We start from the raw sequence: 9,692 nt of genomic DNA, 5'->3' as shown, positions 1-9,692 counted from the left end.
AAGCTTCTTAGTAAAATGCAATACATGTATATATTTTCTACAAATAAATTTGCTAGGTAAATGTAGTGATAGAAACAATTTGTCATTCTTTTTAACTTTAGTCACTTCTATAATTGTTGGTAAGCCTCTACTTGCGCCCATGCAGTCGCAAAATCTTATAAGGTTAACCACAACAATCCTATATGAGGGTACTTGTGGCAATGTTGGTAACTAGGCTGCTGCTGTTAACGTGGCAATCTCAGTCGACGGTCAGTTCTTTCTTGTTTATCTTTCATTCACTTTGTAGATTACTACTCCCTTACTCTCCACAGTGGCCTTTTTTCTCGAGTTTTTCTCACACAATTTAGTCACTAAACTAAGTCTTACACTTATTTTGAATAAATGCTTATAACACGCAGCCTAATTAATGAACGAAGTCTTACATTTGCTTAAAAAACTTAGCAGAACTCACTCTCAAACCTTTTAAATTACTTCAGAGCACTTGATAAAAGAAAAAAGGCGAATATCAATATGTACAAGGTTTTTTCAAGTTGTTACATTTGAGAAGGACATGTCAGGTTAGGGATCTTAAGGATCAATCAGAGTTTAGCCTAATTATTCACAAGTACATTATTTGGGACAAAGCGTCAACGATTTAAAAAAAAGCTTAAGAAGTAGGTAATATAACTCTGAATGACCTATGTAATACAGAGAAATACTTAAAAAATAAATCAATTGTATGAGGAGGAAATTTTAGGCAATTCACTTTGTAATAAAAGTAGGTCTCAGAAGTTGACGAATAACAGAATCTATTATGTCTTCATTTACGTACAAGTATCACCCAATTTTTTAATAAAAAACGTATTCTGATAAATAATCAAACAGTTTTTAAATTATTACTAAATGATAGAAAGGAACAAAAATAAACATTGACTATTAGTTAAAAATGGTGTTTGGACAATGTCTTCTTTAAAATATATAAGAATAATAATGACTCGATAAAGAATATAACTTTTACGTCACATTATGAAAATACTTTTTTTTATTTATAATCAAGTCTTGAAAACATTAGAAGAAGAGTACAAACTGTATTAGAGCATTGATCATGAAACTTATAAATGTGTTGATACATCAGATGCTAATATTTATTTAAACTTATCTGTAGAAATGCTACATGACATCTGGAAAGGCTTACTATGTCATAAACTAAATATTAAAATTGGTAGTATAAAAATGTTTATCAGAAACTTTAGTATATTAGAAAACTTATGTTATGCTGTACAGTTGTTAAAAACTAAATTATGTAAGTACCGTATAAAGTAGATAATAATTACCAGAAAAAAAATTTGAAACAATTTTTTTATTCCAACAATAACTTTAAATACTGAAGACACTTTTTCAGTATCGCTGATGATGTATAAAATACAATTTATTTTAGTTTTAGCTTTTGCTATAGCCATTAAAAGATGTTAAAGATGAGATTTTGAGAATGTTGGTTTATATATATGGAAACGTTTGTTTCCCCGCGGTCGACTTCATGTCTTTATGTAGCATTGTAAAGATGCAAAAAATACGAGATATTTATTTAAATAGCAAAAAAAAATAGGAACACATTATTTAGAACAAGATTTTTTATGAAACTTTATTTGTGTACAAAAAAGTTAATTAAATTAGTCCAATTCTCTGTTATATCAATGTTTACATAATTTTCATATGATTACTGACATTAAGTACTTATAAGTATAGCAGGCCTTTGAAAAATAACATTAACAAAATGTTATTATTTTTCATTTAATTTTCATTTACCTAGTTTTATTATTTTTCATTCATTAATACACAAGGTAAACTGCGTTAAAAATAGAAGGGGGGGAAGAGAAAGTCTTGTGGGGGCAGTATTATAAATGGGTCTTGTATAGTGCCTAAATAACGTAGAAAAGTGACAAAGTTTCTATTAGTTTGTGGAACGCAGTGAGGTTGTTCGATATCTTATAGGGTATGGTAGGATAAGAGTTGTGTGAAATCCCATACGCAATAAAACTATATAATATAAAGATATATGTTTATGTATATACGTGCGCACCCGTACGTGTGTGCGTATGTGTGTGTTTATAAAAAAAGAGTCATGTGGACGTTTGTATGTATGTGGAAGGCGTGATGTAGGCAAAGTAGAGGTTATGTAGATGTTTGCAGGATTTCACAATGTTATTAACATATATTTTAAAAGCATGTAAGGTTTACGTTATTCTATCTTCCTGAATATGTATCTCCCTATATTATAGGATAAGTTTAAACTAATTCTAAAAACTCGTCCTCCAGTCCCTCCTTCACCATCTCTTAAACCTTTTCATTCCACTCTAAATAAGCAAAACCTCTAACAGTTTTTGAGTAATTTTCGTTATGACTAATTTTTTGTTCGACCCCTCTCCACATCTCTTTAATCCCACCTCAGCCCCCTGCTTAATTTTAGTATAACTTCCTTAGACTCTTATTCACCCCACTCAGACTCCAATCTTTATAAGAAGAAACTCTATCAGTTTGTACTTCTTTTGTTTTAGGTGACATATTTGTTTAGCCCCCCCTCCAACCCCCTTCATACCCCTTAGCCCCAACTAATAAATTCATGACTCAATCACTAGATAACCCAAAATGACTCTCTCACAATTAGGAAGAACTCTTCTTGTATGACCAGTATCTCTAAATAAAGTAAAATTATACCAGTAACTATGTTATTTTTAGTTTAATTACTTTTTGCAACCCCTCTCAGCTCATTTTACACGAATTTTAAAACTGTTCGGTTCTTTCACATCTTTTAATAGTCAATTTTCATTGTTTTCACTATTGCTTTACGTAATTGTTTCTTTTTTAAATGTAATAATTTATTTAGATGTTCAATTCGTTTGCACATTTCCGTACCATAAGTTCTTATTTAATATTAATTTGGTTGAATTTTTGTTTAGTTTCTTTTGCGTCACCCTTCCCCTCATAACCTTATAGCCTAATAACCGAATAGTGCATCACAATTTTGAAAAAACTCTCTCTAGTCACCCTTCAGTCACATCTCTAAATGAGATAAAATTATACTAAGTTTTATGCCATTCTTATCGAGATGACTGTTTGCACCATCGTTTTTAGCTTTGGTTATAGTCTTAAGAAAACCCCTTATTTCTAGCAAATTATCACATTTCTACACCACCGTTGAGGTAGTACTATGACGCGCTGGTTTTTTCTTTCTTAAGTTTTCTTAAAGCTTATTATTTGTATTATTAAATACATATATAAACATAACGTTATATTTTTTAACTCAATCAATAACAACAAAGAAGGTTGCAGAATATTTAAATTGTAGATCCTGCTCGTAGCCCTATTTACCAGAAAAAAAATCATATTTTTTGAAATATGTGAAATAATGTGCATCGTCATAAAAAGACATTAAAATAATAATTGTATTTACATATAACATTTATTGAGAATCGCATGTTCCATAATTTTTAAAAAGTTTCAGTTTAATTTCACAAAAATAGTGTAGAAGCTCGGGAGAAAAGTGGTTGGGAGTCAAGAATAATTTGGTGGAGAGGCAATGAGAGTATGCAGGGGTTCACTGGCCTAAGAGGGTTATGGAAGAGCTCTGGGAGGTAGAGGTCTCACCGTAAAGTAAGCTGAGAGAGAACAAAACATAAAATGACGGAATTTCACATTTTATAGTAGGGGGAAAGACAGTGAACGGTGAGGCGTTAATAGGTGACTGTGGAGGTGGTTATGGAGGTGTGAATAATTGTAAAAGATTTGTCTGGAATACTCAGTACAAACAACTGTACATTGAAGATATATATATATATATATGTACAAACTAGTGGGGCTTCACCTTTTTGCTAGCTCAACTCGCTAACTGTCAGGCTATAGCCCATAGTATTATTCCACATTATAATAAGAAAAATTATTAATACAGGTACTGCGTTAATTTAACTTCCTAAAGGTATGACTTAATATTGTACTTTTTGGCTGCCATTGGGTTGCAGTAAGATAGAAAGCGTATTGGAGTTTTTATACAAAGCTTTTGGTAAAAAAGTATTTTTAGACGCAGATGTTGTTGTTTGAGATAAAGCTAATATAATTCCTAAAAAAGCTTTAGAAATATTTCATAATACTTTAAAGGCTTAGGTACTTAAGAGAAAGTATTAAAAGGAAAACTAATAATAGTAGATGGTGATTTCCATCATATTTTACTTATAGTATAAAACAGTTATCACGTATGATAGTATCTAGCTATGTGTCCGTGCACCCCTCCCAGTTTGGGCCCTAAAGGATGTAAGTGCAGAAATGTAACAGGTAGTGGATTGACCCAGTTAAGAAAGGTCTATGGTGAGCGTTAAAACGAGTAGGTCAGTAATACACATCTTCCTCACCAAAATAAGTAATAGTGGATTGTCTAATGTAAAGTGTTCTTATTATCTTGCGTGGACCCTAAGCCACCATGTTTCCACGTAACAGTTTGGTGCTAGATGTAGGTTTGGCTTTTGTCGTGAACATTGAAATTTCCTTTTGTACTCGTTAAGTACTTTACTTTTCAGAAATTAAGAACGACTATCTGAAAGCACACATAGTGTAGTGCCACTATTATACAATATTGGACGTCTTGGAAAACAGTAAACAAAGGACAATCACTTTAATAAAATCTTCGACTTACCATGGATAGGTCAAGTATGAGAGGCTTACACCAACGAATAAGAGTATACTACGTTATCGGAACTGAGGCCTGCTATCACAGAGGAACTCACCATCACGAGTATGCAAATAATTGTTACACCAGTTTTCTTTATTTAATCTTGTGGTATAAAGTAAGTGTTTTAATAATTATTATTCTATGATATTTTAAACTTTTTTTATAGATTTTTATTTCTCTTGTAAGGAAGGTACTCTTTAACCATTCAGAGAAATAACAATATCGTAGAGCGTTATTTTTTTCATTTTTGTGCATTACCTAATTTTATAAAGAAAATATATAACAACCTACGGGTTTTATGGGGTGAAAAATAAAACGATGAATCAAAACTTACAGTGTTATAGAAGAATTAATTATCAAATACATATAAATACATGTAATTGAAAGCAAAATGTACCCGCAAGAAACAGTGAACAATAATACGATAACGGATCTTGCTAGTACGCTTTCTAAAATTTGACAAAAATTTGACGCTCTGACGATTGTTTTAGAACGCGATCCTGAATCATATAAACTCAGGGTTGAAGCAAATAAGAAAACACGAGTTCTTAATTTAAAAATCTTAAAAAATATAAGTCGAAAATGCTATTAAAAGAGGAAAATAAGAGCTCAAAAACAGACAATGTAACAAATGGGGCTGCTTCGTTGGATAATCTAGGGATGGGAGTTAAAAATTTAAATTTAAGAGGAAAGAAACTAAAAGCCTAGTAAAAAGTTAATAGTAATTTAGACAAAAACACTAACGTTAGGGTTGTATTTGAAAGTGAAATAAAACATTAAGGGGATCAGGCATTACTAAAGAAAAAACTAAGATCAGGGAATAGAAATTATGCGAGGCACTTTGACAACGACGATGGTAGTAGATTGAAGAAAGAGACGCCTATGACGAGAGTAGAGCAAGGAAAAGCCAACGCAAAACAGCCATATGCTTTACTACATTACTAAGCATTCCAATCCCCCAACAACAACAGCAGAAATAATAGTTTCTATTCTGAAGATAATAAAAAAAAAGTTTGACGTTTAAGTACGGTAAAAACAATTATTTTACACGCCCAAGCAACGAGAACAGAAATGTCCAACTTAATTTTTTTTGGGATACACTAATAAACGGGAAAATAAATAACACATAACTAAAAATTCCACTACAAAAATTTCTTGACCGCCCAAATGTACGATTTCCTTGTTACATGCATAGGCAGCCAGCTAAAAGCCAACTGTATGATGGAGACCCTGTGCAGTTTTTCTTATCGGAACAAATAATTGAAATAATGAAATTAATACCCACTCAATACGAAAAACATTTCATAGGACTTTCAGATCAGTTTTACACAAGATGATGATTATTTATCAACATTGACAAGCTTCTGCTGGCTTTTTTAAAAAGGTTAAATTACATAAGAGAGGGAGAGATACGTTTAGCAGTGTTTACAACTGTTACGTAACAGGATAACGAATGAGTAATGAAATATTGTTAACAAATTTTGCGGTTGTACTCTGGTATTATAATGGCACACGAGGTAAACCCGTACTTGACGCAGGCCGAGAAAAAAGCATTTAAAAAGAAATCAGATGGCAAAGCAGTAAGGCAGTTTCTGTATAGCTTAAAGACTCCATATAACTGGAACGGTGCAGGGTTAACGTTGAAGACGTTAAAAAGGCTATTGAAGCAGCTATCCTTATAAAAAACAAGTATAGTCTCCGTTAGTCAATGATAGCGCAAAAGAGGAGATTCAGAATGTAGAACGCCGAAAGACAGTATAATGCATGGTAGGCCTTGTTGGCAGCGATGCGCCCGTCAGGAAGTTGGATACCAACGAGTGGAATGGTGTGGCTGAAGGAAAAATGGTGTTAATATTGTCAAGAGCACAGCGCACATTATACTAGCAGGTATGAAAAATTGAGTCAAGATGTTAAAAAAAAGAATAACAAAAAGTTTCAACGTTGACGAACAACAGAAAAAAAAAATAAAAAAAAATAGGGTACAATAGAAAAGTAGTATATATTAATTATAACCATCGCTATGACAACGATAAGAAGCTTGGTAGGCAACAAAGAAATTTTAGTAGAGTACTCTGTAATCAAAGCATTTGCAACGAAGAAAAAAAGTTTTAATCACAACAACAATAATAAGCATTATAATTCTAAAATTAATTGGTATTATGGTACAAATAATTGTAATAACAGAAAAGAAAATCATTATTATAATCGATATAATGACACAAAGGACTACATCAAAAATAATTAGTTCTTCTACTATGACAACTACAGGAATGATTATAGGGCATAACAAACAAAATGCGGGCGTAAGCAACTCAAAAACCAAGCATTTAAACTTGTAGGATAACCAACACGATCCTCAATCGTTGAGCATGAGCAAAGAATACATAATAAATCGTAAGAGGTCGAAATACAAGTGGGTGAGGAACAGCATGTAAACGAAAGTAATAAAAAATAATAGTGACAAAAACATTCAAGTCCACGAGTGGGGTGATAGCTAAAAAATATTTATCAGCAGAAAAGTGAGAGAAGACGAGATAATGGAAATAGTCGATGTTTTGAGTTGTACCGTGGAAGAGAAAAAGCATGTGTGAGAGCTTGTGGAACTCAACCCTTACGTATTTGGACTTAAAAGAAGGCCTCTCAAAGCAACAAACTTATTAAAACATTGCATATAAACGTTAACAGAAAAACAAATAATAGATCGAAGATACAGGTATGCACTGGTCATAATAGAGCAGATAAGAATAGAGAAAAGCAAATTGCTTGGACAAGGCATGATAGACCCACCTGAGTCACCATAATGGTCCAACATGTGGATCGTACCAAAAACATGCTGGCCCAAGTGGTGAGGAACGCTGGTGCATAGTAACGGATTTTAGCAGTTAAATTAAATAACAATAGGCAGCTCACACTCACTTCCGTTTCAATTGACCTGAAAAATATAGAAGCTGCAAAGAACTATTTAAAGCCTGCAAACGCAAATAAAATAAAACAATTACTTGGATTTGGTGGTTATTACAGAAAACTTAGCAAAAGTTATGCAAAAATCACTCATCTGCTCTCCAATCTTTTGAAAAAATGAGCAGACTTTAAATAGAAAGAGCAGTAGAAGCTTCCTTTTAATAAACTTGTTAACTCATTACGTAAAAAACCTGTACTGGCAGCATAACATTTAGAAAAGCTGGTTATAGTAACAACGGACGTCTCTTACTATAAAATAAAAGCAATACTGAGCCAAGGTAACATTGGAAAAACATACCATGTGAGTAGACCTTACGTTGCCTTCGAGAGAGTAAACTGCTCTGTCCTTGTTGTAATGAAGACCTATTAGTAATAGTATTCTAGAAAAGGCAATTTAGACCATATTTATTGCGACAAAAATTTACGGTCATTACTAATCATGAGCCATTAAAACACTGCCATACTTTAAGAAACTTCGATTTAAGAGTTAACAGGCTTAAAGCTTAATTAAGAGGCAATGAGTTAGATGTTGTTTATAGATCAGGTATAGCCAATAAGACAGTGGACGCATTGTCTCAAAATCCGATTCTACAAAGTGAAGAGATAATCTTCAAACTAACACGATGAGAGTTATAAGAACTTGCTGAAGAGAAAAAGAGAGAGATAGTCATGGGGCACTGCCCTCACGAATATTTATAGTACATCAAGAAGAGAGAAACATAATTAAAACAGATTAGAAATGGCAGACAGAAATGTCTGATTCGAATGATTCTAACAGAAGGGTGGAAACAAAAAAGCCAGTTAAGATAAGTAATTCAGATAAGTTAACAATTAGTGAGCAAACCTATGAAGAATCGAAATAAATATTACCAGTAGTGAGTAAAACTGTAAGAAAAAAAACAGCAGCACCACATAAGAAACAATTAAATAGAGGAAGGCTACATAAAAAAGTATTGCATATCACAGAAGAGCATTAAACAGAAAATATTTAAAAAGGACCTTTTAGCACTGTTGAAGAACCGATTTTATCGCAGGGCCTAACCAATAATAAATAAGCCTACATGCGAATTGAAAAAAAATATTTAAAAAAAAGTTGGAATACCACGCACACCTTATTTAAAACTAGATACGCAACCAAAAGTACAACGCAATATCCGTAAAAAATAACTAGACATGTTACATAGGTACCTAACAAATTTTTTGTATAACGCCACGAATAGAATGTTAAATGACAACTTGCGTAAATGAATAATGTTTTATTTGATTCTATTTTATATTATTCTTATTCCCTCAATGATAAAATTTTAAGACTCTTAAGAGAGTTTTACTTAACGAAAGCTGTCACCTAACGAAGCTGACTGTGTACTTCGTGGTTCTTGGGAGTGTCAAGTGGTAACCGAAGCAAGCCGCTAAGTCTAAACATGTTAAGTCAGCAGGTACCAGCTTCATGGCATATAAGACAAAAGAGTTTTAACTAAAGCTTTGCACAAGATTTTTTTCTTTATGCAGCGGCTTTGTCAGTAGCTTTCCACTGCTTATCAAGTGTGATTCTCAATTATTAGTTCAATATTTCATTTTTAGTCAAATTATTATACATTGACTTCCCCCATCTAAATTTCGCTTTCTTTATTTTTTTACTTTAAAAAAACGTTGAACTTATTCTTAAAGTGAAAATCACTGGAGTGCGAAAAATTTTGTCAATTAAAATTACAAAGCAGTGAAAAAAGGTATCTGCTTCGGCCAGGAGTCAAACCTAGGGCTTCTTTTTGCTGGGACGGCGGCTTAATTAACTTCGCCACCGAAGCCTCAGCCGATACCCTTCTCCACTGCTCTGTTAAGGTGTGTCTCAGGTCGAATATCGAAATCATAGATATTGATGTTATTAATCGATAGGTAAGTATTATGTCAAATTATCATACATTGACCTTCTCCATCTAAATTGGGCTATCTACGTTTTTTTACTTTATAGAAATTTCGCCCTTATTTTTATAGTAAAAATCGCTGGAGTGCGAAAAACTTTGTCAATTAAAAT

The sequence above is a fragment of the Copidosoma floridanum genome, unplaced genomic scaffold (assembly GCF_036245765.1).
Source record: "Copidosoma floridanum isolate Cflo_tuat_1 unplaced genomic scaffold, Cflo_Japanese_pri ptg000013l, whole genome shotgun sequence".
NCBI lineage: Eukaryota > Metazoa > Arthropoda > Insecta > Hymenoptera > Encyrtidae > Copidosoma > Copidosoma floridanum.
Note: the sequence above shows the minus strand (reverse complement) of the source record.